The 25076-nt window shown below is 41.2% G+C and overlaps 60 non-coding genes across 60 annotated transcripts; all 60 read left to right on the plus strand.

Moving 5' to 3' along the window:
• The first annotated feature begins 728 nt into the window (after positions 1–728).
• Positions 729–800, plus strand: trnac-gca (transfer RNA cysteine (anticodon GCA)). Its single transcript has one exon. It is a non-coding gene; the product is annotated as a tRNA-Cys (tRNA).
• Positions 801–2110: 1310 nt separating this feature from the next.
• On the plus strand, positions 2111–2182 carry trnac-gca (transfer RNA cysteine (anticodon GCA)). The gene has a single exon. It is a non-coding gene; the product is annotated as a tRNA-Cys (tRNA).
• Positions 2183–2521: 339 nt separating this feature from the next.
• Positions 2522–2593, plus strand: trnac-gca (transfer RNA cysteine (anticodon GCA)). The gene has a single exon. It is a non-coding gene; the product is annotated as a tRNA-Cys (tRNA).
• Positions 2594–2760: 167 nt separating this feature from the next.
• On the plus strand, positions 2761–2832 carry trnac-gca (transfer RNA cysteine (anticodon GCA)). Its single transcript has one exon. It is a non-coding gene; the product is annotated as a tRNA-Cys (tRNA).
• A 166-nt stretch (positions 2833–2998) lies between these two features.
• On the plus strand, positions 2999–3070 carry trnac-gca (transfer RNA cysteine (anticodon GCA)). Its single transcript has one exon. It is a non-coding gene; the product is annotated as a tRNA-Cys (tRNA).
• A 167-nt stretch (positions 3071–3237) lies between these two features.
• trnac-gca (transfer RNA cysteine (anticodon GCA)) lies at positions 3238–3309 on the plus strand. The gene has a single exon. It is a non-coding gene; the product is annotated as a tRNA-Cys (tRNA).
• Positions 3310–3476: 167 nt separating this feature from the next.
• Positions 3477–3548, plus strand: trnac-gca (transfer RNA cysteine (anticodon GCA)). The gene has a single exon. It is a non-coding gene; the product is annotated as a tRNA-Cys (tRNA).
• A 403-nt stretch (positions 3549–3951) lies between these two features.
• On the plus strand, positions 3952–4023 carry trnac-gca (transfer RNA cysteine (anticodon GCA)). The gene has a single exon. It is a non-coding gene; the product is annotated as a tRNA-Cys (tRNA).
• A 167-nt stretch (positions 4024–4190) lies between these two features.
• On the plus strand, positions 4191–4262 carry trnac-gca (transfer RNA cysteine (anticodon GCA)). The gene has a single exon. It is a non-coding gene; the product is annotated as a tRNA-Cys (tRNA).
• A 167-nt stretch (positions 4263–4429) lies between these two features.
• Positions 4430–4501, plus strand: trnac-gca (transfer RNA cysteine (anticodon GCA)). Its single transcript has one exon. It is a non-coding gene; the product is annotated as a tRNA-Cys (tRNA).
• Positions 4502–5062: 561 nt separating this feature from the next.
• On the plus strand, positions 5063–5134 carry trnac-gca (transfer RNA cysteine (anticodon GCA)). The gene has a single exon. It is a non-coding gene; the product is annotated as a tRNA-Cys (tRNA).
• A 167-nt stretch (positions 5135–5301) lies between these two features.
• On the plus strand, positions 5302–5373 carry trnac-gca (transfer RNA cysteine (anticodon GCA)). The gene has a single exon. It is a non-coding gene; the product is annotated as a tRNA-Cys (tRNA).
• Positions 5374–5540: 167 nt separating this feature from the next.
• trnac-gca (transfer RNA cysteine (anticodon GCA)) lies at positions 5541–5612 on the plus strand. Its single transcript has one exon. It is a non-coding gene; the product is annotated as a tRNA-Cys (tRNA).
• A 403-nt stretch (positions 5613–6015) lies between these two features.
• On the plus strand, positions 6016–6087 carry trnac-gca (transfer RNA cysteine (anticodon GCA)). Its single transcript has one exon. It is a non-coding gene; the product is annotated as a tRNA-Cys (tRNA).
• Positions 6088–6254: 167 nt separating this feature from the next.
• Positions 6255–6326, plus strand: trnac-gca (transfer RNA cysteine (anticodon GCA)). The gene has a single exon. It is a non-coding gene; the product is annotated as a tRNA-Cys (tRNA).
• Positions 6327–6493: 167 nt separating this feature from the next.
• Positions 6494–6565, plus strand: trnac-gca (transfer RNA cysteine (anticodon GCA)). Its single transcript has one exon. It is a non-coding gene; the product is annotated as a tRNA-Cys (tRNA).
• A 642-nt stretch (positions 6566–7207) lies between these two features.
• Positions 7208–7279, plus strand: trnac-gca (transfer RNA cysteine (anticodon GCA)). Its single transcript has one exon. It is a non-coding gene; the product is annotated as a tRNA-Cys (tRNA).
• Positions 7280–7685: 406 nt separating this feature from the next.
• On the plus strand, positions 7686–7757 carry trnac-gca (transfer RNA cysteine (anticodon GCA)). Its single transcript has one exon. It is a non-coding gene; the product is annotated as a tRNA-Cys (tRNA).
• Positions 7758–7924: 167 nt separating this feature from the next.
• Positions 7925–7996, plus strand: trnal-uaa (transfer RNA leucine (anticodon UAA)). The gene has a single exon. It is a non-coding gene; the product is annotated as a tRNA-Leu (tRNA).
• A 166-nt stretch (positions 7997–8162) lies between these two features.
• Positions 8163–8234, plus strand: trnac-gca (transfer RNA cysteine (anticodon GCA)). Its single transcript has one exon. It is a non-coding gene; the product is annotated as a tRNA-Cys (tRNA).
• Positions 8235–8401: 167 nt separating this feature from the next.
• trnac-gca (transfer RNA cysteine (anticodon GCA)) lies at positions 8402–8473 on the plus strand. The gene has a single exon. It is a non-coding gene; the product is annotated as a tRNA-Cys (tRNA).
• A 403-nt stretch (positions 8474–8876) lies between these two features.
• trnac-gca (transfer RNA cysteine (anticodon GCA)) lies at positions 8877–8948 on the plus strand. Its single transcript has one exon. It is a non-coding gene; the product is annotated as a tRNA-Cys (tRNA).
• Positions 8949–9115: 167 nt separating this feature from the next.
• Positions 9116–9187, plus strand: trnac-gca (transfer RNA cysteine (anticodon GCA)). The gene has a single exon. It is a non-coding gene; the product is annotated as a tRNA-Cys (tRNA).
• An 867-nt stretch (positions 9188–10054) lies between these two features.
• Positions 10055–10126, plus strand: trnac-gca (transfer RNA cysteine (anticodon GCA)). The gene has a single exon. It is a non-coding gene; the product is annotated as a tRNA-Cys (tRNA).
• Positions 10127–10293: 167 nt separating this feature from the next.
• On the plus strand, positions 10294–10365 carry trnal-uaa (transfer RNA leucine (anticodon UAA)). Its single transcript has one exon. It is a non-coding gene; the product is annotated as a tRNA-Leu (tRNA).
• Positions 10366–10531: 166 nt separating this feature from the next.
• trnac-gca (transfer RNA cysteine (anticodon GCA)) lies at positions 10532–10603 on the plus strand. Its single transcript has one exon. It is a non-coding gene; the product is annotated as a tRNA-Cys (tRNA).
• Positions 10604–10770: 167 nt separating this feature from the next.
• On the plus strand, positions 10771–10842 carry trnac-gca (transfer RNA cysteine (anticodon GCA)). The gene has a single exon. It is a non-coding gene; the product is annotated as a tRNA-Cys (tRNA).
• A 403-nt stretch (positions 10843–11245) lies between these two features.
• Positions 11246–11317, plus strand: trnac-gca (transfer RNA cysteine (anticodon GCA)). Its single transcript has one exon. It is a non-coding gene; the product is annotated as a tRNA-Cys (tRNA).
• Positions 11318–11484: 167 nt separating this feature from the next.
• trnac-gca (transfer RNA cysteine (anticodon GCA)) lies at positions 11485–11556 on the plus strand. Its single transcript has one exon. It is a non-coding gene; the product is annotated as a tRNA-Cys (tRNA).
• An 800-nt stretch (positions 11557–12356) lies between these two features.
• Positions 12357–12428, plus strand: trnac-gca (transfer RNA cysteine (anticodon GCA)). Its single transcript has one exon. It is a non-coding gene; the product is annotated as a tRNA-Cys (tRNA).
• Positions 12429–12595: 167 nt separating this feature from the next.
• On the plus strand, positions 12596–12668 carry trnac-gca (transfer RNA cysteine (anticodon GCA)). The gene has a single exon. It is a non-coding gene; the product is annotated as a tRNA-Cys (tRNA).
• Positions 12669–13467: 799 nt separating this feature from the next.
• trnac-gca (transfer RNA cysteine (anticodon GCA)) lies at positions 13468–13539 on the plus strand. The gene has a single exon. It is a non-coding gene; the product is annotated as a tRNA-Cys (tRNA).
• Positions 13540–13706: 167 nt separating this feature from the next.
• Positions 13707–13779, plus strand: trnac-gca (transfer RNA cysteine (anticodon GCA)). Its single transcript has one exon. It is a non-coding gene; the product is annotated as a tRNA-Cys (tRNA).
• Positions 13780–13946: 167 nt separating this feature from the next.
• On the plus strand, positions 13947–14018 carry trnac-gca (transfer RNA cysteine (anticodon GCA)). The gene has a single exon. It is a non-coding gene; the product is annotated as a tRNA-Cys (tRNA).
• A 403-nt stretch (positions 14019–14421) lies between these two features.
• trnac-gca (transfer RNA cysteine (anticodon GCA)) lies at positions 14422–14493 on the plus strand. Its single transcript has one exon. It is a non-coding gene; the product is annotated as a tRNA-Cys (tRNA).
• A 167-nt stretch (positions 14494–14660) lies between these two features.
• Positions 14661–14732, plus strand: trnac-gca (transfer RNA cysteine (anticodon GCA)). The gene has a single exon. It is a non-coding gene; the product is annotated as a tRNA-Cys (tRNA).
• Positions 14733–15599: 867 nt separating this feature from the next.
• On the plus strand, positions 15600–15671 carry trnac-gca (transfer RNA cysteine (anticodon GCA)). Its single transcript has one exon. It is a non-coding gene; the product is annotated as a tRNA-Cys (tRNA).
• Positions 15672–15838: 167 nt separating this feature from the next.
• Positions 15839–15910, plus strand: trnal-uaa (transfer RNA leucine (anticodon UAA)). The gene has a single exon. It is a non-coding gene; the product is annotated as a tRNA-Leu (tRNA).
• A 166-nt stretch (positions 15911–16076) lies between these two features.
• On the plus strand, positions 16077–16148 carry trnac-gca (transfer RNA cysteine (anticodon GCA)). Its single transcript has one exon. It is a non-coding gene; the product is annotated as a tRNA-Cys (tRNA).
• A 167-nt stretch (positions 16149–16315) lies between these two features.
• On the plus strand, positions 16316–16387 carry trnac-gca (transfer RNA cysteine (anticodon GCA)). Its single transcript has one exon. It is a non-coding gene; the product is annotated as a tRNA-Cys (tRNA).
• Positions 16388–16790: 403 nt separating this feature from the next.
• Positions 16791–16862, plus strand: trnac-gca (transfer RNA cysteine (anticodon GCA)). The gene has a single exon. It is a non-coding gene; the product is annotated as a tRNA-Cys (tRNA).
• Positions 16863–17029: 167 nt separating this feature from the next.
• Positions 17030–17101, plus strand: trnac-gca (transfer RNA cysteine (anticodon GCA)). The gene has a single exon. It is a non-coding gene; the product is annotated as a tRNA-Cys (tRNA).
• An 800-nt stretch (positions 17102–17901) lies between these two features.
• Positions 17902–17973, plus strand: trnac-gca (transfer RNA cysteine (anticodon GCA)). The gene has a single exon. It is a non-coding gene; the product is annotated as a tRNA-Cys (tRNA).
• Positions 17974–18140: 167 nt separating this feature from the next.
• On the plus strand, positions 18141–18213 carry trnac-gca (transfer RNA cysteine (anticodon GCA)). Its single transcript has one exon. It is a non-coding gene; the product is annotated as a tRNA-Cys (tRNA).
• Positions 18214–19012: 799 nt separating this feature from the next.
• On the plus strand, positions 19013–19084 carry trnac-gca (transfer RNA cysteine (anticodon GCA)). The gene has a single exon. It is a non-coding gene; the product is annotated as a tRNA-Cys (tRNA).
• A 167-nt stretch (positions 19085–19251) lies between these two features.
• Positions 19252–19324, plus strand: trnac-gca (transfer RNA cysteine (anticodon GCA)). The gene has a single exon. It is a non-coding gene; the product is annotated as a tRNA-Cys (tRNA).
• A 167-nt stretch (positions 19325–19491) lies between these two features.
• On the plus strand, positions 19492–19563 carry trnac-gca (transfer RNA cysteine (anticodon GCA)). The gene has a single exon. It is a non-coding gene; the product is annotated as a tRNA-Cys (tRNA).
• Positions 19564–19966: 403 nt separating this feature from the next.
• Positions 19967–20038, plus strand: trnac-gca (transfer RNA cysteine (anticodon GCA)). Its single transcript has one exon. It is a non-coding gene; the product is annotated as a tRNA-Cys (tRNA).
• A 167-nt stretch (positions 20039–20205) lies between these two features.
• On the plus strand, positions 20206–20277 carry trnac-gca (transfer RNA cysteine (anticodon GCA)). The gene has a single exon. It is a non-coding gene; the product is annotated as a tRNA-Cys (tRNA).
• Positions 20278–21077: 800 nt separating this feature from the next.
• Positions 21078–21149, plus strand: trnac-gca (transfer RNA cysteine (anticodon GCA)). The gene has a single exon. It is a non-coding gene; the product is annotated as a tRNA-Cys (tRNA).
• A 167-nt stretch (positions 21150–21316) lies between these two features.
• Positions 21317–21388, plus strand: trnac-gca (transfer RNA cysteine (anticodon GCA)). Its single transcript has one exon. It is a non-coding gene; the product is annotated as a tRNA-Cys (tRNA).
• A 403-nt stretch (positions 21389–21791) lies between these two features.
• trnac-gca (transfer RNA cysteine (anticodon GCA)) lies at positions 21792–21863 on the plus strand. The gene has a single exon. It is a non-coding gene; the product is annotated as a tRNA-Cys (tRNA).
• A 167-nt stretch (positions 21864–22030) lies between these two features.
• trnac-gca (transfer RNA cysteine (anticodon GCA)) lies at positions 22031–22102 on the plus strand. Its single transcript has one exon. It is a non-coding gene; the product is annotated as a tRNA-Cys (tRNA).
• A 167-nt stretch (positions 22103–22269) lies between these two features.
• trnac-gca (transfer RNA cysteine (anticodon GCA)) lies at positions 22270–22341 on the plus strand. Its single transcript has one exon. It is a non-coding gene; the product is annotated as a tRNA-Cys (tRNA).
• A 561-nt stretch (positions 22342–22902) lies between these two features.
• On the plus strand, positions 22903–22974 carry trnac-gca (transfer RNA cysteine (anticodon GCA)). Its single transcript has one exon. It is a non-coding gene; the product is annotated as a tRNA-Cys (tRNA).
• A 167-nt stretch (positions 22975–23141) lies between these two features.
• trnac-gca (transfer RNA cysteine (anticodon GCA)) lies at positions 23142–23213 on the plus strand. The gene has a single exon. It is a non-coding gene; the product is annotated as a tRNA-Cys (tRNA).
• Positions 23214–23380: 167 nt separating this feature from the next.
• On the plus strand, positions 23381–23452 carry trnac-gca (transfer RNA cysteine (anticodon GCA)). The gene has a single exon. It is a non-coding gene; the product is annotated as a tRNA-Cys (tRNA).
• A 403-nt stretch (positions 23453–23855) lies between these two features.
• trnac-gca (transfer RNA cysteine (anticodon GCA)) lies at positions 23856–23927 on the plus strand. Its single transcript has one exon. It is a non-coding gene; the product is annotated as a tRNA-Cys (tRNA).
• Positions 23928–24094: 167 nt separating this feature from the next.
• On the plus strand, positions 24095–24166 carry trnac-gca (transfer RNA cysteine (anticodon GCA)). The gene has a single exon. It is a non-coding gene; the product is annotated as a tRNA-Cys (tRNA).
• An 800-nt stretch (positions 24167–24966) lies between these two features.
• On the plus strand, positions 24967–25038 carry trnac-gca (transfer RNA cysteine (anticodon GCA)). Its single transcript has one exon. It is a non-coding gene; the product is annotated as a tRNA-Cys (tRNA).
• Positions 25039–25076: the final 38 nt, after the last annotated feature.

Raw genomic sequence — 25076 nt, forward strand, 5'->3', positions numbered from 1 at the left:
TGTCATTGGGGTATAGCTTAGTGGGAGAACATTTGACTGCAGATCAAGAGAACCCCAAGTCAAGTCCGGATGCCCCTTTTGTCAAGACCTTGGATTTGTGTCCGTAACATACCTTGACCAGGGGTTGCTACTTTGAAGTTGGATCTTCCTAACTGATTGACCAGTCGCTTTTTTTCCAAAATTGAATTTTAGACAGATCTTTATGAAAGAGTTTTCTTTCTTTGCTATACCAAACTCAGATCAAGAGGTCCCCTGTTCAACTCCGGGTGCCCCCTTTGTCAAGACTTTGGATTTGTGTCTGTAACTTACCTTGACCACGGGTTGCTACATTGAAGTTGGATCTTTCAAACCAAGTGACCAGTCGCTTCTCTTCAAAATTGATTTTCAGACAGATCTTTATGAAAGAGTTTTCTTTCTTTGCTATACCAAACTGTTTGTTTTGTGGGTATAGCAAGTTTTCTTGTTTTGCTAAATCAGACTCTTTGTCATGAAGGTATAGCTCAGTGGTAGTGCATTTGACTACAAATCAAGAGGTCCCCGGTTGAAATCCGGGTGCCCCCTTTGTAAAAACCTTGTATTTGTGTCTGTAACTAACCTTGATAACTGGTTGCTACATTGAAGTTGGTTCTTTCTAACTGATTGACCAGTCGCTCTTTTTCCAAAATTGATTTTTAGACAGATCTTTATGAAAGAGTTTTCTTTCTTTGCTAAATTAAACTTGTTGTCATTGGGGTATAGCTTAGTGGTAGAGCATTTGACTGCAGATCAAGCGGTCCCCGGTTCAAATCAGGGTGCCCCCTTTGGTAAGACCTCGGATTTGTATCTGTTGCTTATGTTTACCCTGGGTTAGTACATAGAAGTTAGCTCTTCCTAACGACATGACCAATCGGTTTTTAAAATTTGGTTTTCAAACAGATCTTTATGAAAGAGTTTTCTTGTTTTGCTAAATCAAAATTGTCGTCATGGGGGTATAGCTCAGTGGGAGAAGATTTGACTGCAGATCAAGAGAACCCCAAGTCAAGTCCGGGTGCCACCTTTGCCAAAACCTTGGATTTGTGTCCGTAACTTACCTTGACCCCGGGTTGCTACTTTGAAGTTGGATCTTTCTAACTGATTGACGGGGCGCTGTTTTTCCAAAATTGATTTTCAGACAGATCTATATGAAAGAGTTTTCTTTCTTTGCTATACCAAACTCAGATCAAGAGGTCCCCTGTTCAAATCTGGGTGCCCGCTTTGTCAAGACCTTGGATTTGTGTCTGTAACTTACCTTGACCCCGGGTTGCTACATTGAAGTTGGATCTTTCTAACCAAGTGACCAGTCGCTTCTCTTCAAAATTGATTTTCAGACAGATCTTTATGAAAGAGTTTTCTTTCTTTGCTATTCCAAACTGTTTGTCTTGGGGGTATAGCTCAGTGGTGGAGCATTTGACTGCTGATCAAGAGAACCCCAAGTCAAGTACGGGTGCCCCCTTTGTCAAGACCTTGGATTTGTATCTGTTACTTGTGTTTACCCTTTGTTGGTACATAGAAGTTGGCACTTCCTAACGGCATGACCAATCGTTTTTTGAAATTGGATTTTCAAACAGATCTTTATGAAAGAGTTTTCTTGTTTTGCTAAATCAAAATTGTTGTCATGGGGGTATAGCTCAGTGGGAGCACATTTGACTGCAGATCAAAAGAACCCCAAGTTAAGCCCGGGTGCCACCTTTGTCAAGACCTTGAATTTGTGTCCGTAACTTACCTTGACCCCGAGTTGCTACTTTGTCGTTGGATCTTCCTAACTGAGTGACCAGTTGCTTTTTTTCCAAAATTGATTTTTAGACAGATTTTTATGAAAGAGTTTTCTTTCTTTGCTATAACAAACTGTTTGTCTTGGGGGTATAGCTCAGTGGTAGAGCCTTTGACTGCAGATGAAGAGGTTCCCAGTCCAAATCCGGGTGCCCCCTTTGGCAAGACCTTGGATTTGTATCTGTTACTAGTGTTTACCCTTTGTTGGTACATAGAAGTTGGCTCTTCCTAACGGCATAACCAATCGGTTTTTGAAATTGTATTTTCAAACAGAACTTTATGAAAGAGTTTTCTTTCTTTGCTAAATAAAACTTGTTGTCATGGGGGTACAGCTCAGTGGTAGAGCATTTGACTGCAGATCAAGAGGTCCCTGGTTCAAATCCGGGTGCCCCCTTTGTCAAGACCTTGGATTTGTGTCTGTAACTTACCTTGATAACGGGTTGCTACATTGAAGTTGGATCTTCCTAACTGATTGACAAGTCGCTCTTTTTCCAAAATTGATTTTTAGACAGATCTTTATGAAAGAGTTTTCTTTCTTTGCTAAATAAAACTCATTGTCATGGGGGTATAACTCAATGGGAGAACATTTGACTGCAGATCATTGACCCCGGGTTGCTACTTTGAAGTTGGATCTTCCTAACTGATTGACCAGTCGCTTTTTTTCCAAAATTGATTTTCAGACAGATCTTTATGAAAGAGTTTTCTTTCTTTGCTAAATCAAACTTGCTGTCATGGGGGTATAGCTCAGTGGTAGAGCATTTGACTGCAGATCAAGAGGTTCCTGCTTCAAATCCGGGTGCCCCCTTTGTCAAGACCTTGGATTTGTGTCTGTAACTTGCCTTGATAATGGGTTGCTACATTGAAGCTGGATCTTCCTAACTGATTGACCAGACGCTCTTTTTCCAAAATTGATTTTAAGACAGATCTTTATGAAAGAGTTTTCTTTCTTTGCTAAATAAAACTCATTGTCATGGGGGTATAGCTCAGTGGTAGAGCATTTGACTGCAGATCAAGAGGTCTCTGGTTCAAATCCGGGTGCCCCCTTTGTCACGACCTTGGATTTGTGTCTGTAACTTACCTTGATAACGGGTTGCTACATTGAAGTTGGATCTTCCTAAGTGATTGACCAGTCGCTCTTTTGCCAAAATTGATTTTCAGACAGATCTTTATGAAAGAGTTTTCTTTCTTTGCTAAATAAAACTTGTTGTCATGGGGCATAACTCAGTGGTAGAGCATTTGACTGCAGATCAAGAGGTCCCCGGTTCAAATCCGGGTGCCCCCTTTGTCAAGACCTTGGATTTGTGTCTGTAACTTGCCTTGATAACGGGTTGCTACATTGAAGTTGGATCTTCCTAACTGATTGACCAGACGCTCTTTTTCCAAAATTGATTTTAAGACAGATCTTTATGAAAGAGTTTTCTTTCTTTGCTAAATAAAACTTGTTGTCATGGGGGTATAGCTCAGTGGTAGAGCATTTGACTGCAGATCAAGAGGTCCCCGGTTCAAATCCGTTTGCCCCCTTTGTCAAGACCTTGGATTTGTGTCTGTAACTTACCTTGATAACGGGATGCTACATTGAAGTTGGATCTTCCTAACTGATTGACCAGTCGCTCTTTTTCCAAAATTGATTTTAAGACAGATCTTTATGAAAGAGTTTTCTTTCTTTGCTAAATAAAACTTGTTGTCATGGGGGTATAGCTCAGTGGTAGATCATTTGACTGCAGATCAAGAGGTCCCCGGTTCAAATCCGGGTGCCCCCTTTGGTAAGACCTCAGATTTGTATCTGTTGCTTATGTTTACCCTGGGTTGGTGCATAGAAGTTGGCTCTTCCTAACGGCATAACCAAGCGGTTTTTGAAATTGGATTTTCAAACAGATCTTGATGAAAGAGTTTTCTTGTTTTGCTAAATCAAAATTGTTGTCATGGGGGTATAGCTCAGTGGGAGAACACTTGACTGCAAATCAAGACATACTCAAGTCAAGTCCGGGTGCCCCCTTTGTCAAGACCTTGGATTTGTGTCCGTAGCTTACCTTGACCCCTGGTGGCTACTTTGAAGTTGGATCTTCCTAACTGATTGACCAGTCGCTTTTTTTCCAAAATTGATTTTCAGACAGATCTTTATGAAAGAGTTTTCTTTCTTTGCTAATTAAAACTTCTTGTCATGGGTGTATAGCTCAGTGGTAGAGCATTTGACTGCAGATCAAGAGGTCCCTGGTTCAAATCCGGGTGCCCCCTTTGTCAAGACCTTGGATTTGTGTCTGTAACTTACCTTGATAACAGGTTGCTACATTGAAGTTGGATCTTCCTAACTGATTGACGAGTCGCTCTTTTTCCAAAATTAATTTTTAGACAGATCTTTATGAAAGAGTTTTCTTTCTTTGCTAAATAAAACTCATTGTTATGGGGGTATAGCTCAGTGGTAGAGCATTTGACTGCAGATCAAGAGGTCCCTGGTTCAAATCCGGGTGCCCCCTTTGTCACGACCTTGGATTTGTGTCTGTAACTTACCTTGATAACGGGTTGCTACATTGAAGTTGGATCTTCCTAAGTGATTGACCAGTTGCTCTTTTGCCAAAATTGATTTTCAGACAGATCTTTATGAAAGAGTTTTCTTTCTTTGCTAAATAAAACTTGTTGTCATGGGGGTATAACTCAGTGGTAGAGCATTTGACTGCAGATCAAGAGGTCCCCGGTTCAAATCGGGGTGCCGCCTTTGGTAAGACCTCGGATTTGTATCTGTTGCTTATGTTTACCCTGGGTTGGTGCATAGAACTTGGCTCTTCCTAACGGCATGACCAATCGGTTTTTAAACAGATCTTTATGAAAGAGTTTTCTTGTTTTGCTAAATCAAAATTGTCGTCATGGGGGTATAGCTCAGTGGGAGCACATTTGACTGCAGATCAAGAGAACCCCAAGTCAAGTCCGGGTGCCCTCTTTGTCAAGATCTTAGATTTGTGTCCGTAACTTACCTGGACCCCGGGTTGCTACTTTGAAGTTGGATCTTCCTATCTGATTGACCAGTTGCTTTCTTTCCAAAATTGATTTTCAGACAGATCTTTATGAAAGAGTTTTCTTTCTTTGCTATACCAAACTTTTTGTCATGGGGGTATAGCTCAGTGGGAGAACATTTGACTGCAGATCATTGACCCCGGGTTGCTACTTTGAAGTTGGATCTTCCTAACTGATTGACCAGTCGCTTTTTTTCCAAAATTGATTTTCAGACAGATCTTTATGAAAGAGTTTTCTTTCTTTGCTAAATTAAACTTGCTGTCATGGGGGTATAGCTCAGTGGTAGAGCATTAGACTGCAGATCAAGAGGTCCCTGGTTCAAATCTGGGTGCCCCCTTTGTCAAGACCTTGGATTTGTGTCTGTAACTTGCCTTGATAACGGGTTGCTACATTGAAGTTGGATCTTCCTAACTGATTGACCAGACGCTCTTTTTCCAAAATTGATTTTAAGACAGATCTTTATGAAAGAGTTTTCTTTCTTTGCTAAATAAAACTTGTTGTCATGGGGGTATAGCTCAGTGGTAGAGCATTTGACTGCAGATCAAGAGGTCCCCGGTTCAAATCCGGGTGCCCCCTTTGTCAAGACCTTGGATTTGTGTCTGTAACTTACCTTGATAACGGGATGCTACATTGAAGTTGGATCTTCCTAACTGATTGACCAGTCGCTCTTTTTCCAAAATTGATTTTAAGACAGATCTTTATGAAAGAGTTTTCTTTCTTTGCTAAATAAAACTTGTTGTTATGGGGGTATAGCTCAGTGGTAGAGCATTTGACTGCAGATCAAGAGGTCCCCTGTTCAAATCCGGGTGCCCCCTTTGGTAAGACCTCAGATTTGTATCTGTTGCTTATGTTTACCCTGGGTTGGTGCATAGAAGTTGGCTCTTCCTAACGGCATAACCAAGCGGTTTTTGAAATTGTATTTTCAAACAGATCTTGATGAAAGAGTTTTCTTGTTTTGCTAAATCAAAATTGTTGTCATAGGGGTATAGCTCAGTGGGAGAACACTTGACTGCAGATCAAGACATACCCAAGTCAAGTCCGGGTGCCCCCTTTGTCAAGACCTTGGATTTGTGTCCGTAGCTTACCTTGACCCCTGGTGGCTACTTTGAAGTTGGATCTTCCTAACTGATTGACCAGTCGCTTTTTTTCCAAAATTGATTTTCAGACAGATCTTTATGAAAGAGTTTTCTTTCTTTGCTATACCAAACTGTTTGTCTTGGGGGTATAGTTCAGTGGTAGAGCATTTGACTGCAGATGAAGAGGTTCCCAGTTCAAATCCGGGTGCCCCCTTTGTCACGACCTTGGATTTGTGTCTGTAACTTACCTTGATAACGGGTTGCTACATTGAAGTTGGATCTTCCTAAGTGATTGACCAGTCGCTCTTTTGCCAAAATTGATTTTCAGACAGATCTTTATGAAAGAGTTTTCTTTCTTTGCTAAATAAAACTTGTTGTCATGGGGGTATAACTCAGTGGTAGAGCATTTGACTGCAGATCAAAAGGTCCCTGGTTCAAATCCGGGTGCCCACTTTGTCAAGACCTTGGATTTGTGTCTGTAACTTACCTTGATAATGGGTTGCTACATTGAAGTTGGATCTTCCTAACTGATTGACCAGTCGCTCTTTTTCCAAAATTGATTTTTAGACAGATCTTTATGAAAGAGTTTTCTTTCTTTGCTAAATGAAACTTGTTTTCATGGGGGTATAGCTCAGTGGTAGAGCATTTGACTGCAGATCAAGAGGTCCCTGGTTCAAATCCGGGTGCCCCCTTTGTCAAGATCTTGGATTTGTGTCTGTAGCTTACCTTGATAACGGGTTGCTACTTTGAAGTTGGATCTTCCTAACTGATTGACCAGTTGCTCTTTTGCCAAAATTGATTTTTAGATAGATCTTTATGAAAGAGTTTTCTTTCTTTGCTATAACAAACTGTTTGTCTTGGGGGTATAGCTCAGTGGTAGAGCCTTTGACTGCAGATGAAGAGGTTCCCAGTCCAAATCCGGATGCCCCCTTTGGCAAGACCTTGGATTTGTATCTGTTACTAGTGTTTACCCTTTGTTGGTACATAGAAGTTGGCTCTTCCTAACGGCATAACCAATCGGTTTTTGAAATTGTATTTTCAAACAGATCTTTATGAAAGAGTTTTCTTGTTTTGCTAAATCAAAGTTGTTGTCATAAGGGTATAGCTCAGTGGGAGAATATTTGACTGCAGATCAAGAGGTCCCCGGTTCAAATCCGTGTGCCCCCTTTGTCAAGACCCTGGATTTGTGTCTGTAACTTACCTTGATAACGGGTAGCTACATTGAAGTTGGATCTTCCTAACTGATTGACCAGTCGCTCTTTTTCCAAAATTGATTTTTAGACAGATCTTTATGAAAGAGTTTTCTATCTTTGCTAAATATAACTTGTTGTCATGGGGGTATAGCTCAGTGGTAGAGCATTTGACTGCAGATCAAGAGGTCCCTGGTTCATGTCCGGGTGCCCCCTTTGTCAAGACCTTGGATTTGTGTCTGTAACTTACCTTGATAACGGGTTGCTACATTGAAGTTGGATCTTCCTAACTGATTGACCAGTCGCTCTTTTGCCAAAATTGATTTTTAGACAGATCTTTATGAAAGAGTTTTCTTTCTTTGCTAAATAAAACTTGTTGTCATGGGGGTATAGCTAAGTGGCAGAATATTTGACTGCAGATCAAGAGGTCCCCGGTTCAAATCCGTGTGCCCCCTTTGTCAAGACCCTGGATTTGTGTCTGTAACTTACCTTGATAACGGGTAGCTACATTGAAGTTGGATCTTCCTAACTGATTGACCAGTCGCTCTTTTTCCAAAATTGATTTTTAGACAGATCTTTATGAAAGAGTTTTCTATCTTTGCTAAATATAACTTGTAGTCATGGGGGTATAGCTCAGTGGTAGAGCAGTTGACTGCAGATCAAGAGGTCCCTGGTTCATATCCGGGTGCCCCCTTTGTCAAGACCTTGGATTTGTGTCTGTAACTTACCTTGATAACGGGTTGCTACATTGAAGTTGGATCTTCCTAACTGATTGACCAGTCGCTCTTTTGCCAAAATTGATTTTTAGACAGATCTTTATGAAAGAGTTTTCTTTCTTTGCTAAATGAAACTTGCTGTCATGGGGGTATAGCTCAGTGGGAGAATATTTGACTTAAGATCAAGAGATCCCTGGTTCAATTCCGGGTGTACCCTTTGTCAAGACCTTGGATTTGTGTCTGTAACTTACCTTGATAACAGGTTGCTACATTGAAGTTGGATTTTCCTAAATGATTGACCAGTCGCTCTTTTTCCAAAATTGATTTTAGACAGATCTTTATGAAAGAGTTTTCTTTCTTTGCAAAATAAAACTTGTTGTCATGGGGGTATAGCTCAGTGGTAGAACATTTGACTGCAGATCAAGAGGTCCCCGGTTCAAATCCGGGTGCCCCCTTTGTCAAGACCTTGGATTTGTGTCTGTAACTTACCTTGATAACGGGATGCTACATTGAAGTTGGATCTTCCTAACTGATTGACCAGTCGCTCTTTTTCCAAAATTGATTTTAAGACAGATCTTTATGAAAGAGTTTTCTTTCTTTGCTAAATAAAACTTGTTGTCATGGGGGTATAGCTCAGTGGTAGAGCATTTGACTGCAGATCAAGAGGTCCCCGGTTCAAATCCGGGTGCCCCCTTTGGTAAGACCTCAGATTTGTATCTGTTGCTTATGTTTACCCTGGGTTGGTGCATAGAAGTTGGCTCTTCCTAACGGCATAACCAAGCGGTTTTTGAAATTGGATTTTCAAACAGATCTTGATGAAAGAGTTTTCTTGTTTTGCTAAATCAAAATTGTTGTCATGGGGGTATAGCTCAGTGGGAGAACACTTGACTGCAAATCAAGACATACCCAAGTCAAGTCCGGGTGCCCCCTTTGTCAAGACCTTGGATTTGTGTCCGTAGCTTACCTTGACCCCTGGTGGCTACTTTGAAGTTGGATCTTCTTAACTGATTGACCAGTCGCTTTTTTTCCAAAATTGATTTTCAGACAGATCTTTATGAAAGAGTTTTCTTTCTTTGCTAATTGAAATTTCTTGTCATGGGTGTATAGCTCAGTGGTAGAGCATTTGACTGCAGATCAAGAGGTCCCTGGTTCAAATCCGGGTGCCCCCTTTGTCAAGACCTTGGATTTGTGTCTGTAATTTACCTTGATAACGGGTTGCTACATTGAAGTTGGATCTTCCTAACTGATTGACCAGTCGCTCTTTTTCCAAAATTGATTTTTAGACAGATCTTTATGAAAGAGTTTTCTTTCTTTGCTAAATAAAACTCATTGTCATGGGGGTATAGCTCAGTGGTAGAGCATTTGACTGCAGATCAAGAGGTCCCTGGTTCAAATCCGGGTGCCCCCTTTGTCACGACCTTGGATTTGTGTCTGTAACTTACCTTGATAACGGGTTGCTACATTGAAGTTGGATCTTCCTAAGTGATTGACCAGTCGCTCTTTTGCCAAAATTGATTTTCAGACAGATCTTTATGAAAGAGTTTTCTTTCTTTGCTAAATAAAACTTGTTGTCATGGGGATATAACTCAGTGGTAGAGCATTTGACTGCAGATCAAGAGGTCCCCGGTTCAAATCGGGGTGCCGCCTTTGGTAAGACCTCGGATTTGTATCTGTTGCTTATGTTTACCCTGGGTTGGTGCATAGAACTTGGCTCTTCCTAACGGCATGACCAATCGGTTTTTAAACAGATCTTTATGAAAGAGTTTTCTTGTTTTGCTAAATCAAAATTGTCGTCATGGGGGTATAGCTCAGTGGGAGCACATTTGACTGCAGATCAAGAGAACCCCAAGTCAAGTCCGGGTGCCCTCTTTGTCAAGATCTTAGATTTGTGTCCGTAACTTACCTGGACCCCGGGTTGCTACTTTGAAGTTGGATCTTCCTATCTGATTGACCAGTTGCTTTCTTTCCAAAATTGATTTTCAGACAGATCTTTATGAAAGAGTTTTCTTTCTTTGCTAAATAAAACTTGTTGTCATGGGGGTATAGCTAAGTGGCAGAATATTTGACTGCAGATCAAGAGGTCCCCGGTTCAAATCCGTGTGCCCCCTTTGTCAAGACCCTGGATTTGTGTCTGTAACTTACCTTGATAACGGGTAGCTACATTGAAGTTGGATCTTCCTAACTGATTGACCAGTCGCTCTTTTTCCAAAATTGATTTTTAGACAGATCTTTATGAAAGAGTTTTCTATCTTTGCTAAATATAACTTGTAGTCATGGGGGTATAGCTCAGTGGTAGAGCAGTTGACTGCAGATCAAGAGGTCCCTGGTTCATATCCGGGTGCCCCCTTTGTCAAGACCTTGGATTTGTGTCTGTAACTTACCTTGATAACGGGTTGCTACATTGAAGTTGGATCTTCCTAACTGATTGACCAGTCGCTCTTTTGCCAAAATTGATTTTTAGACAGATCTTTATGAAAGAGTTTTCTTTCTTTGCTAAATGAAACTTGCTGTCATGGGGGTATAGCTCAGTGGGAGAATATTTGACTTAAGATCAAGAGATCCCTGGTTCAATTCCGGGTGTACCCTTTGTCAAGACCTTGGATTTGTGTCTGTAACTTACCTTGATAACAGGTTGCTACATTGAAGTTGGATTTTCCTAAATGATTGACCAGTCGCTCTTTTTCCAAAATTGATTTTAGACAGATCTTTATGAAAGAGTTTTCTTTCTTTGCAAAATAAAACTTGTTGTCATGGGGGTATAGCTCAGTGGTAGAACATTTGACTGCAGATCAAGAGGTCCCCGGTTCAAATCCGGGTGCCCCCTTTGTCAAGACCTTGGATTTGTGTCTGTAACTTACCTTGATAACGGGATGCTACATTGAAGTTGGATCTTCCTAACTGATTGACCAGTCGCTCTTTTTCCAAAATTGATTTTAAGACAGATCTTTATGAAAGAGTTTTCTTTCTTTGCTAAATAAAACTTGTTGTCATGGGGGTATAGCTCAGTGGTAGAGCATTTGACTGCAGATCAAGAGGTCCCCGGTTCAAATCCGGGTGCCCCCTTTGGTAAGACCTCAGATTTGTATCTGTTGCTTATGTTTACCCTGGGTTGGTGCATAGAAGTTGGCTCTTCCTAACGGCATAACCAAGCGGTTTTTGAAATTGGATTTTCAAACAGATCTTGATGAAAGAGTTTTCTTGTTTTGCTAAATCAAAATTGTTGTCATGGGGGTATAGCTCAGTGGGAGAACACTTGACTGCAAATCAAGACATACCCAAGTCAAGTCCGGGTGCCCCCTTTGTCAAGACCTTGGATTTGTGTCCGTAGCTTACCTTGACCCCTGGTGGCTACTTTGAAGTTGGATCTTCTTAACTGATTGACCAGTCGCTTTTTTTCCAAAATTGATTTTCAGACAGATCTTTATGAAAGAGTTTTCTTTCTTTGCTAATTGAAATTTCTTGTCATGGGTGTATAGCTCAGTGGTAGAGCATTTGACTGCAGATCAAGAGGTCCCTGGTTCAAATCCGGGTGCCCCCTTTGTCAAGACCTTGGATTTGTGTCTGTAATTTACCTTGATAACGGGTTGCTACATTGAAGTTGGATCTTCCTAACTGATTGACCAGTCGCTCTTTTTCCAAAATTGATTTTTAGACAGATCTTTATGAAAGAGTTTTCTTTCTTTGCTAAATAAAACTCATTGTCATGGGGGTATAGCTCAGTGGTAGAGCATTTGACTGCAGATCAAGAGGTCCCTGGTTCAAATCCGGGTGCCCCCTTTGTCACGACCTTGGATTTGTGTCTGTAACTTACCTTGATAACGGGTTGCTACATTGAAGTTGGATCTTCCTAAGTGATTGACCAGTCGCTCTTTTGCCAAAATTGATTTTCAGACAGATCTTTATGAAAGAGTTTTCTTTCTTTGCTAAATAAAACTTGTTGTCATGGGGATATAACTCAGTGGTAGAGCATTTGACTGCAGATCAAGAGGTCCCCGGTTCAAATCGGGGTGCCGCCTTTGGTAAGACCTCGGATTTGTATCTGTTGCTTATGTTTACCCTGGGTTGGTGCATAGAACTTGGCTCTTCCTAACGGCATGACCAATCGGTTTTTAAACAGATCTTTATGAAAGAGTTTTCTTGTTTTGCTAAATCAAAATTGTCGTCATGGGGGTATAGCTCAGTGGGAGCACATTTGACTGCAGATCAAGAGAACCCCAAGTCAAGTCCGGGTGCCCTCTTTGTCAAGATCTTAGATTTGTGTCCGTAACTTACCTGGACCCCGGGTTGCTACTTTGAAGTTGGATCTTCCTATCTGATTGACCAGTTGCTTTCTTTCCAAAATTGATTTTCAGACAGATCTTTATGAAAGAGTTTTCTTTCTTTGCTATACCAAACTTTTTGTCATGGGGGTATAGCTCAGTGGGAGAACATTTGACTGCAGATCATTGACCCCGGGTTGCTACTTTGAAGTTGGATCTTCCTAACTGATTGACCAGTCGCTTTTTTTCCAAAATTGATTTTCAGACAGATCTTTATGAAAGAGTTTTCTTTCTTTGCTAAATTAAACTTGTTGTCATGGGGGTATAGCTCAGTGGTAGAGCATTTGACTGCAGATCAAGAGGTCCCTGGTTCAAATCCGGGTGCCCCCTTTGTCAAGACCTTGGATTTGTGTCTGTAACTTGCCTTGATAACGGGTTGCTACATTGAAGTTGGATCTTCCTAACTGATTGACCAGACGCTCTTTTTCCAAAATTGATTTTAAGAAAGATCTTTAAGAAAGAGTTTTCTTTCTTTGCTAAATAAAACTTGTTGTCATGGGGGTATAGCTCAGTGGTAGAGCATTTGACTGCAGATCAAGAGGTCCCCAGGTTCAAATCCGGGTGCCCCCTTTGTCAAGACCTTGGATTTGTGTCTGTAACTTACCTTGATAACGGGTTGCTACATTGAAGTTGGATCTTCCTAAGTGATTGACCAGTCGCTCTTTTGCCAAAATTGATTTTCAGACAGATCTTTATGAAAGAGTTTTCTTTCTTTGCTAAATAAAACTTGTTGTCATGGGGATATAACTCAGTGGTAGAGCATTTGACTGCAGATCAAGAGGTCCCCGGTTCAAATCGGGGTGCCGCCTTTGGTAAGACCTCGGATTTGTATCTGTTGCTTATGTTTACCCTGGGTTGGTGCATAGAACTTGGCTCTTCCTAACGGCATGACCAATCGGTTTTTAAACAGATCTTTATGAAAGAGTTTTCTTGTTTTGCTAAATCAAAATTGTCGTCATGGGGGTATAGCTCAGTGGGAGCACATTTGACTGCAGATCAAGAGAACCCCAAGTCAAGTCCGGGTGCCCTCTTTGTCAAGATCTTAGATTTGTGTCCGTAACTTACCTGGACCCCGGGTTGCTACTTTGAAGTTGGATCTTCCTATCTGATTGACCAGTTGATTTCTTTCCAAAATTGATTTTCAGACAGATCTTTATGAAAGAGTTTTCTTTCTTTGCTATACCAAACTTTTTGTCATGGGGGTATAGCTCAGTGGGAGAACATTTGACTGCAGATCATTGACCCCGGGTTGCTACTTTGAAGTTGGATCTTCCTAACTGATTGACCAGTCGCTTTTTTTCCAAAATTGATTTTCAGACAGATCTTTATGAAAGAGTTTTCTTTCTTTGCTAAATAAAACTTGTTGTCATGGGGCATAACTCAGTGGTAGAGCATTTGACTGCAGATCAAGAGGTCCCCGGTTCAAATCCGGGTGCCCCCTTTGTCAAGACCTTGGATTTGTGTCTGTAACTTGCCTTGATAACGGGTTGCTACATTGAAGTTGGATCTTCCTAACTGATTGACCAGACGCTCTTTTTCCAAAATTGATTTTAAGACAGATCTTTATGAAAGAGTTTTCTTTCTTTGCTAAATAAAACTTGTTGTCATGGGGGTATAGCTCAGTGGTAGACCATTTGACTGCAGATCAAGAGGTCCCCAGGTTCAAATCCGGGTGCCCCCTTTGTCAAGACCTTGGATTTGTGTCTGTAACTTACCTCGATAACGGGATGCTACATTGAAGTTGGATCTTCCTAACTGATTGACCAGTCGCTCTTTTTCCAAAATTTATTTTAAGACAGATCTTTATGAAAGAGTTTTCTTTCTTTGCTAAATAAAACTTGTTGTCATGGGGGTATAGCTCAGTGGTAGAGCATTTGACTGCAGATCAAGAGGTCCCCGGTTCAAATCCGGGTGCCCCCTTTGGTAAGACCTCAGATTTGTATCTGTTGCTTATGTTTACCCTGGGTTGGTGCATAGAAGTTGGCTCTTCCTAACGGCATAACCAAGCGGTTTTTGAAATTGGATTTTTAAACAGATTTTGATGAAAGAGTTTTCTTGTTTTGCTAAATCAAAATTGTTGTCATGGGGGTATAGCTCAGTGGGAGAACACTTGACTGCAAATCAAGACATACCCAAGTCAAGTCCGGGTGCCCCCTTTGTCAAGACCTTGGATTTGTGTCCGTAGCTTACCTTGACCCCTGGTGGCTACTTTGAAGTTGGATCTTCCTAACTGATTGACCAGTCGCTTTTTTTCCAAAATTGATTTTCAGACAGATCTTTATGAAAGAGTTTTCTTTCTTTGCTAATTGAAATTTCTTGTCATGGGTGTATAGCTCAGTGGTAGAGCATTTGACTGCAGATCAAGAGGTCCCTGGTTCAAATCCGGGTGCCCCCTTTGTCAAGACCTTGGATTTGTGTCTGTAATTTACCTTGATAACGGGTTGCTACATTGAAGTTGGATCTTCCTAACTGATTGACCAGTCGCTCTTTTTCCAAAATTGATTTTTAGACAGATCTTTATGAAAGAGTTTTCTTTCTTTGCTAAATAAAACTCATTGTCATGGGGGTATAGCTCAGTGGTAGAGCATTTGACTGCAGATCAAGAGGTCCCTGGTTCAAATCCGGGTGCCCCCTTTGTCACGACCTTGGATTTGTGTCTGTAACTTACCTTGATAACGGGTTGCTACATTGAAGTTGGATCTTCCTAAGTGATTGACCAGTCGCTCTTTTGCCAAAATTGATTTTCAGACAGATCTTTATGAAAGAGTTTTCTTTCTTTGCTAAATAAAACTTGTTGTCATGGGGATATAACTCAGTGGTAGAGCAATTGACTGCAGATCAAGAGGTCCCCGGTTCAAATCGGGGTGCCGCCTTTGGTAAGACCTCGGATTTGTATCTGTTGCTTATGTTTACCCTGGGTTGGTGCATAGAACTTGGCTCTTCCTAACGGCATGACCAATCGGTTTTTAAACAGATCTTTATGAAAGAGTTTTCTTGTTTTGCTAAATCAAAATTGTCGTCATGGGGGTATAGCTCAGTGGGAGCACATTTGACTGCAGATCAAGAGAACCCCAAGTCAAGTCCGGGTGCCCTCTTTGTCAAGATCTTAGATTTGTGTCCGTAACTTACCTGGACCCCGGGTTGCTACTTTGAAGTTGGATCTTCCTATCTGATTGACCAGTTGCTTTCTTTCCAAAATTGATTTTCAGACAGATCTTTATGAAAGAGTTTTCTTTCTTTGCTAAATAAAACTTGTTGTCATGGGGGTATAGCTAAGTGGCAGAATATTTGACTGCAGATCAAGAGGTCCCCGGTTCAAATCCGTGTGCCCCCTTTGTCAAGACCCTGGATTTGTGTCTGTAACTTACCTTGATAACGGGTAGCTACATTGAAGTTGGATCTTCCTAACTGATTGACCAGTCGCTCTTTTTCCAAAATTGATTTTTAGACAGATCTTTATGAAAGAGTTTTCTATCTTTGCTAAATATAACTTGTAGTCATGGGGGTATAGCTCAGTGGTAGAGCAGTTGACTGCAGATCAAGAGGTCCCTGGTTCATATCCGGGTGCCCCCTTTGTCAAGACCTTGGATTTGTGTCTGTAACTTACCTTGATAACGGGTTGCTACATTGAAGTTGGATCTTCCTAACTGATTGACCAGTCGCTCTTTTGCCAAAATTGATTTTTAGACAGATCTTTATGAAAGAGTTTTCTTTCTTTGCTAAATGAAACTTGCTGTCATGGGGGTATAGCTCAGTGGGAGAATATTTGACTTAAGATCAAGAGATCCCTGGTTCAATTCCGGGTGTACCCTTTGTCAAGACCTTGGATTTGTGTCTGTAACTTACCTTGATAACAGGTTGCTACATTGAAGTTGGATTTTCCTAAATGATTGACCAGTCGCTCTTTTTCCAAAATTGATTTTAGACAGATCTTTATGAAAGAGTTTTCTTTCTTTGCAAAATAAAACTTGTTGTCATGGGGGTATAGCTCAGTGGTAGAACATTTGACTGCAGATCAAGAGGTCCCCGGTTCAAATCCGGGTGCCCCCTTTGTCAAGACCTTGGATTTGTGTCTGTAACTTACCTTGATAACGGGATGCTACATTGAAGTTGGATCTTCCTAACTGATTGACCAGTCGCTCTTTTTCCAAAATTGATTTTAAGACAGATCTTTATGAAAGAGTTTTCTTTCTTTGCTAAATAAAACTTGTTGTCATGGGGGTATAGCTCAGTGGTAGAGCATTTGACTGCAGATCAAGAGGTCCCCGGTTCAAATCCGGGTGCCCCCTTTGGTAAGACCTCAGATTTGTATCTGTTGCTTATGTTTACCCTGGGTTGGTGCATAGAAGTTGGCTCTTCCTAACGGCATAACCAAGCGGTTTTTGAAATTGGATTTTCAAACAGATCTTGATGAAAGAGTTTTCTTGTTTTGCTAAATCAAAATTGTTGTCATGGGGGTATAGCTCAGTGGGAGAACACTTGACTGCAAATCAAGACATACCCAAGTCAAGTCCGGGTGCCCCCTTTGTCAAGACCTTGGATTTGTGTCCGTAGCTTACCTTGACCCCTGGTGGCTACTTTGAAGTTGGATCTTCTTAACTGATTGACCAGTCGCTTTTTTTCCAAAATTGATTTTCAGACAGATCTTTATGAAAGAGTTTTCTTTCTTTGCTAATTGAAATTTCTTGTCATGGGTGTATAGCTCAGTGGTAGAGCATTTGACTGCAGATCAAGAGGTCCCTGGTTCAAATCCGGGTGCCCCCTTTGTCAAGACCTTGGATTTGTGTCTGTAATTTACCTTGATAACGGGTTGCTACATTGAAGTTGGATCTTCCTAACTGATTGACCAGTCGCTCTTTTTCCAAAATTGATTTTTAGACAGATCTTTATGAAAGAGTTTTCTTTCTTTGCTAAATAAAACTCATTGTGATGGGGGTATAGCTCAGTGGTAGAGCATTTGACTGCAGATCAAGAGGTCCCTGGTTCAAATCCGGGTGCCCCCTTTGTCACGACCTTGGATTTGTGTCTGTAACTTACCTTGATAACGGGTTGCTACATTGAAGTTGGATCTTCCTAAGTGATTGACCAGTCGCTCTTTTGCCAAAATTGATTTTCAGACAGATCTTTATGAAAGAGTTTTCTTTCTTTGCTAAATAAAACTTGTTGTCATGGGGATATAACTCAGTGGTAGAGCATTTGACTGCAGATCAAGAGGTCCCCGGTTCAAATCGGGGTGCCGCCTTTGGTAAGACCTCGGATTTGTATCTGTTGCTTATGTTTACCCTGGGTTGGTGCATAGAACTTGGCTCTTCCTAACGGCATGACCAATCGGTTTTTAAACAGATCTTTATGAAAGAGTTTTCTTGTTTTGCTAAATCAAAATTGTCGTCATGGGGGTATAGCTCAGTGGGAGCACATTTGACTGCAGATCAAGAGAACCCCAAGTCAAGTCCGGGTGCCCTCTTTGTCAAGATCTTAGATTTGTGTCCGTAACTTACCTGGACCCCGGGTTGCTACTTTGAAGTTGGATCTTCCTATCTGATTGACCAGTTGCTTTCTTTCCAAAATTGATTTTCAGACAGATCTTTATGAAAGAGTTTTCTTTCTTTGCTATACCAAACTTTTTGTCATGGGGGTATAGCTCAGTGGGAGAACATTTGACTGCAGATCATTGACCCCGGGTTGCTACTTTGAAGTTGGATCTTCCTAACTGATTGACCAGTCGCTTTTTTTCCAAAATTGATTTTCAGACAGATCTTTATGAAAGAGTTTTCTTTCTTTGCTAAATTAAACTTGTTGTCATGGGGGTATAGCTCAGTGGTAGAGCATTTGACTGCAGATCAAGAGGTCCCTGGTTCAAATCCGGGTGCCCCCTTTGTCAAGACCTTGGATTTGTGTCTGTAACTTGCCTTGATAACGGGTTGCTACATTGAAGTTGGATCTTCCTAACTGATTGACCAGACGCTCTTTTTCCAAAATTGATTTTAAGAAAGATCTTTAAGAAAGAGTTTTCTTTCTTTGCTAAATAAAACTTGTTGTCATGGGGGTATAGCTCAGTGGTAGAGCATTTGACTGCAGATCAAGAGGTCCCCAGGTTCAAATCCGGGTGCCCCCTTTGTCAAGACCTTGGATTTGTGTCTGTAACTTACCTTGATAACGGGTTGCTACATTGAAGTTGGATCTTCCTAAGTGATTGACCAGTCGCTCTTTTGCCAAAATTGATTTTCAGACAGATCTTTATGAAAGAGTTTTCTTTCTTTGCTAAATAAAACTTGTTGTCATGGGGATATAACTCAGTGGTAGAGCATTTGACTGCAGATCAAGAGGTCCCCGGTTCAAATCGGGGTGCCGCCTTTGGTAAGACCTCGGATTTGTATCTGTTGCTTATGTTTACCCTGGGTTGGTGCATAGAACTTGGCTCTTCCTAACGGCATGACCAATCGGTTTTTAAACAGATCTTTATGAAAGAGTTTTCTTGTTTTGCTAAATCAAAATTGTCGTCATGGGGGTATAGCTCAGTGGGAGCACATTTGACTGCAGATCAAGAGAACCCCAAGTCAAGTCCGGGTGCCCTCTTTGTCAAGATCTTAGATTTGTGTCCGTAACTTACCTGGACCCCGGGTTGCTACTTTGAAGTTGGATCTTCCTATCTGATTGACCAGTTGATTTCTTTCCAAAATTGATTTTCAGACAGATCTTTATGAAAGAGTTTTCTTTCTTTGCTATACCAAACTTTTTGTCATGGGGGTATAGCTCAGTGGGAGAACATTTGACTGCAGATCATTGACCCCGGGTTGCTACTTTGAAGTTGGATCTTCCTAACTGATTGACCAGTCGCTTTTTTTCCAAAATTGATTTTCAGACAGATCTTTATGAAAGAGTTTTCTTTCTTTGCTAAATAAAACTTGTTGTCATGGGGCATAACTCAGTGGTAGAGCATTTGACTGCAGATCAAGAGGTCCCCGGTTCAAATCCGGGTGCCCCCTTTGTCAAGACCTTGGATTTGTGTCTGTAACTTGCCTTGATAACGGGTTGCTACATTGAAGTTGGATCTTCCTAACTGATTGACCAGACGCTCTTTTTCCAAAATTGATTTTAAGACAGATCTTTATGAAAGAGTTTTCTTTCTTTGCTAAATAAAACTTGTTGTCATGGGGGTATAGCTCAGTGGTAGACCATTTGACTGCAGATCAAGAGGTCCCCAGGTTCAAATCCGGGTGCCCCCTTTGTCAAGACCTTGGATTTGTGTCTGTAACTTACCTCGATAACGGGATGCTACATTGAAGTTGGATCTTCCTAACTGATTGACCAGTCGCTCTTTTTCCAAAATTTATTTTAAGACAGATCTTTATGAAAGAGTTTTCTTTCTTTGCTAAATAAAACTTGTTGTCATGGGGGTATAGCTCAGTGGTAGAGCATTTGACTGCAGATCAAGAGGTCCCCGGTTCAAATCCGGGTGCCCCCTTTGGTAAGACCTCAGATTTGTATCTGTTGCTTATGTTTACCCTGGGTTGGTGCATAGAAGTTGGCTCTTCCTAACGGCATAACCAAGCGGTTTTTGAAATTGGATTTTTAAACAGATTTTGATGAAAGAGTTTTCTTGTTTTGCTAAATCAAAATTGTTGTCATGGGGGTATAGCTCAGTGGGAGAACACTTGACTGCAAATCAAGACATACCCAAGTCAAGTCCGGGTGCCCCCTTTGTCAAGACCTTGGATTTGTGTCCGTAGCTTACCTTGACCCCTGGTGGCTACTTTGAAGTTGGATCTTCCTAACTGATTGACCAGTCGCTTTTTTTCCAAAATTGATTTTCAGACAGATCTTTATGAAAGAGTTTTCTTTCTTTGCTAATTGAAATTTCTTGTCATGGGTGTATAGCTCAGTGGTAGAGCATTTGACTGCAGATCAAGAGGTCCCTGGTTCAAATCCGGGTGCCCCCTTTGTCAAGACCTTGGATTTGTGTCTGTAATTTACCTTGATAACGGGTTGCTACATTGAAGTTGGATCTTCCTAACTGATTGACCAGTCGCTCTTTTTCCAAAATTGATTTTTAGACAGATCTTTATGAAAGAGTTTTCTTTCTTTGCTAAATAAAACTCATTGTCATGGGGGTATAGCTCAGTGGTAGAGCATTTGACTGCAGATCAAGAGGTCCCTGGTTCAAATCCGGGTGCCCCCTTTGTCACGACCTTGGATTTGTGTCTGTAACTTACCTTGATAACGGGTTGCTACATTGAAGTTGGATCTTCCTAAGTGATTGACCAGTCGCTCTTTTGCCAAAATTGATTTTCAGACAGATCTTTATGAAAGAGTTTTCTTTCTTTGCTAAATAAAACTTGTTGTCATGGGGATATAACTCAGTGGTAGAGCAATTGACTGCAGATCAAGAGGTCCCCGGTTCAAATCGGGGTGCCGCCTTTGGTAAGACCTCGGATTTGTATCTGTTGCTTATGTTTACCCTGGGTTGGTGCATAGAACTTGGCTCTTCCTAACGGCATGACCAATCGGTTTTTAAACAGATCTTTATGAAAGAGTTTTCTTGTTTTGCTAAATCAAAATTGTCGTCATGGGGGTATAGCTCAGTGGGAGCACATTTGACTGCAGATCAAGAGAACCCCAAGTCAAGTCCGGGTGCCCTCTTTGTCAAGATCTTAGATTTGTGTCCGTAACTTACCTGGACCCCGGGTTGCTACTTTGAAGTTGGATCTTCCTATCTGATTGACCAGTTGCTTTCTTTCCAAAATTGATTTTCAGACAGATCTTTATGAAAGAGTTTTCTTTCTTTGCTATACCAAACTTTTTGTCATGGGGGTATAGCTCAGTGGGAGAACATTTGACTGCAGATCATTGACCCCGGGTTGCTACTTTGAAGTTGGATCTTCCTAACTGATTGACCAGTCGCTTTTTTTCCAAAATTGATTTTCAGACAGATCTTTATGAAAGAGTTTTCTTTCTTTGCTAAATTAAACTTGTTGTCATGGGGGTATAGCTCAGTGGTAGAGCATTTGACTGCAGATCAAGAGGTCCCTGGTTCAAATCCGGGTGCCCCCTTTGTCAAGACCTTGGATTTGTGTCTGTAACTTGCCTTGATAACGGGTTGCTACATTGAAGTTGGATCTTCCTAACTGATTGACCAGACGCTCTTTTTCCAAAATTGATTTTAAGAAAGATCTTTAAGAAAGAGTTTTCTTTCTTTGCTAAATAAAACTTGTTGTCATGGGGGTATAGCTCAGTGGTAGAGCATTTGACTGCAGATCAAGAGGTCCCCGGTTCAAATCCGGGTGCCCCCTTTGGTAAGACCTCAGATTTGTATCTGTTGCTTATGTTTACCCTGGGTTGGTGCATAGAAGTTGGCTCTTCCTAACGGCATAACCAAGCGGTTTTTGAAATTGGATTTTCAAACAGATCTTGATGAAAGAGTTTTCTTGTTTTGCTAAATCAAAATTGTTGTCATGGGGGTATAGCTCAGTGGGAGAACACTTGACTGCAAATCAAGACATACCCAAGTCAAGTCCGGGTGCCCCCTTTGTCAAGACCTTGGATTTGTGTCCGTAGCTTACCTTGACCCCTGGTGGCTACTTTGAAGTTGGATCTTCCTAACTGATTGACCAGTCGCTTTTTTTCCAAAATTGATTTTCAGACAGATCTTTATGAAAGAGTTTTCTTGCTTTGCTAATTAAAACTTCTTGTCATGGGTGTATAGCTCAGTGGTAGAGCATTTGACTGCAGATCAAGAGGTCCCTGGTTCAAATCCGGGTGCCCCCTTTGTCAAGACCTTGGATTTGTGTCTGTAACTTACCTTGATAACGGGTTGCTACATTGAAGTTGGATCTTCCTAACTGATTGACCAGTCGCTCTTTTTCCAAAATTGATTTTTAGACAGATCTTTATGAAAGAGTTTTCTTTCTTTGCTAAATAAAACTCATTGTCATGGGGGTATAGCTCAGTGGTAGAGCATTTGACTGCAGATCAAGAGGTCCCTGGTTCAAATCCGGGTGCCCCCTTTGTCACGACCTTGGATTTGTGTCTGTAACTTACCTTGATAACGGGTTGCTACATTGAAGTTGGATCTTCCTAAGTGATTGACCAGTCGCTCTTTTGCCAAAATTGATTTTCAGACAGATCTTTATGAAAGAGTTTTCTTTCTTTGCTAAATAAAACTTGTTGTCATGGGGGTATAACTCAGTGGTAGAGCATTTGACTGCAGATCAAGAGGTCCCCGGTTCAAATCGGGGTGCCGCCTTTGGTAAGACCTCGGATTTGTATCTGTTGCTTATGTTTACCCTGGGTTGGTGCATAGAACTTGGCTCTTTCTAACGGCATGACCAATCGGTTTTTAAACAGATCTTTATGAAAGAGTTTTCTTGTTTTGCTAAATCAAAATTGTCGTCATGGGGGTATAGCTCAGTGGGAGCACATTTGACTGCAGATCAAGAGAACCCCAAGTCAAGTCCGGGTGCCCTCTTTGTCAAGATCTTAGATTTGTGTCCGTAACTTACCTGGACCCCGGGTTGCTACTTTGAAGTTGGATCTTCCTATCTGATTGACCAGTTGCTTTCTTTCCAAAATTGATTTTCAGACAGATCTTTATGAAAGAGTTTTCTTTCTTTGCTATACCAAACTTTTTGTCATGGGGGTATAGCTCAGTGGGAGAACATTTGACTGCAGATCATTGACCCCGGGTTGCTACTTTGAAGTTGGATCTTCCTAACTGATTGACCAGTCGCTTTTTTTCCAAAATTGATTTTCAGACAGATCTTTATGAAAGAGTTTTCTTTCTTTGCTAAATTAAACTTGTTGTCATGGGGGTATAGCTCAGTGGTAGAGCATTTGACTGCAGATCAAGAGGTCCCTGCTTCAAATCCGGGTGCCCCCTTTGTCAAGACCTTGGATTTGTGTCTGTAACTTTCCTTGATAACGGTTTGCTACATTGAAGTTGGATCTTCCTAACTGATTGACCAGACGCTCTTTTTCCAAAATTGATTTTAAGAAAGATCTTTAAGAAAGAGTTTTCTTTCTTTGCTAAATAAAACTTGTTGTCATGGGGGTATAGCTCAGTGGTAGAGCATTTGACTGCAGATCAAGAGGTCCCCGGTTCAAATCCGGGTGCCCCCTTTGTCAAGACCTTGGATTTGTGTCTGTAACTTACCTCGATAACGGGATGCTACATTGAAGTTGGATCTTCCTAACTGATTGACCAGTCGCTCTTTTTCCAAAATTGATTTTAAGACAGATCTTTATGAAAGAGTTTTCTTTCTTTGCTAAATAAAACTTGTTGTCATGGGGGTGTAGCTCAGTGGTAGAGCATTTGACTGCAGATCAAGAGGTCCCCGGTTCAAATCCGGGTGCCCCCTTTGGTAAGACCTCAGATTTGTATCTGTTGCTTATGTTTACCCTGGGTTGGTGCATAGAAGTTGGCTCTTCCTAACGGCATAACCAAGCGGTTTTTGAAATTGGATTTTCAAACAGATCTTGATGAAAGAGTTTTCTTGTTTTGCTAAATCAAAATTGTTGTCATGGGGGTATAGCTCAGTGGGAGAACACTTGACTGCAAATCAAGACATACCCAAGTCAAGTCCGGGTGCCCCCTTTGTCAAGACCTTGGATTTGTGTCCGTAGCTTACCTTGACCCCTGGTGGCTACTTTGAAGTTGGATCTTCCTAACTGATTGACCAGTCGCTTTTTGTCCAAAATTGATTTTCAGACAGATCTTTATGAAAGAGTTTTCTTTCTTTGCTAATTGAAATTTCTTGTCATGGGTGTATAGCTCAGTGGTAGAGCATTTGACTGCAGATCAAGAGGTCCCTGGTTCAAATCCGGGTGCCCCCTTTGTCAAGACCTTGGATTTGTGTCTGTAATTTACCTTGATAACGGGTTGCTACATTGAAGTTGGATCTTCCTAACTGATTGACCAGTCGCTCTTTTTCCAAAATTGATTTTTAGACAGATCTTTATGAAAGAGTTTTCTTTCTTTGCTAAATAAAACTCATTGTCATGGGGGTATAGCTCAGTGGTAGAGCATTTGACTGCAGATCAAGAGGTCCCTGGTTCAAATCCGGGTGCCCCCTTTGTCACGACCTTGGATTTGTGTCTGTAACTTACCTTGATAACGGGTTGCTACATTGAAGTTGGATCTTCCTAAGTGATTGACCAGTCGCTCTTTTGCCAAAATTGATTTTCAGACAGATCTTTATGAAAGAGTTTTCTTTCTTTGCTAAATAAAACTTGTTGTCATGGGGATATAACTCAGTGGTAGAGCATTTGACTGCAGATCAAGAGGTCCCCGGTTCAAATCGGGGTGCCGCCTTTGGTAAGACCTCGGATTTGTATCTGTTGCTTATGTTTACCCTGGGTTGGTGCATAGAACTTGGCTCTTCCTAACGGCATGACCAATCGGTTTTTAAACAGATCTTTATGAAAGAGTTTTCTTGTTTTGCTAAATCAAAATTGTCGTCATGGGGGTATAGCTCAGTGGGAGCACATTTGACTGCAGATCAAGAGAACCCCAAGTCAAGTCCGGGTGCCCTCTTTGTCAAGATCTTAGATTTGTGTCCGTAACTTACCTGGACCCCGGGTTGCTACTTTGAAGTTGGATCTTCCTATCTGATTGACCAGTTGCTTTCTTTCCAAAATTGATTTTCAGACAGATCTTTATGAAAGAGTTTTCTTTCTTTGCTATACCAAACTTTTTGTCATGGGGGTATAGCTCAGTGGGAGAACATTTGACTGCAGATCATTGACCCCGGGTTGCTACTTTGAAGTTGGATCTTCCTAACTGATTGACCAGTCGCTTTTTTTCCAAAATTGATTTTCAGACAGATCTTTATGAAAGAGTTTTCTTTCTTTGCTAAATTAAACTTGTTGTCATGGGGGTATAGCTCAGTGGTAGAGCATTTGACTGCAGATCAAGAGGTCCCTGGTTCAAATCCGGGTGCCCCCTTTGTCAAGACCTTGGATTTGTGTCTGTAACTTGCCTTG

Source organism: Danio rerio, chromosome 20 (assembly GCF_049306965.1).
Source record: "Danio rerio strain Tuebingen ecotype United States chromosome 20, GRCz12tu, whole genome shotgun sequence".
NCBI classification, from domain to species: Eukaryota; Metazoa; Chordata; class Actinopteri; order Cypriniformes; family Danionidae; genus Danio; species Danio rerio.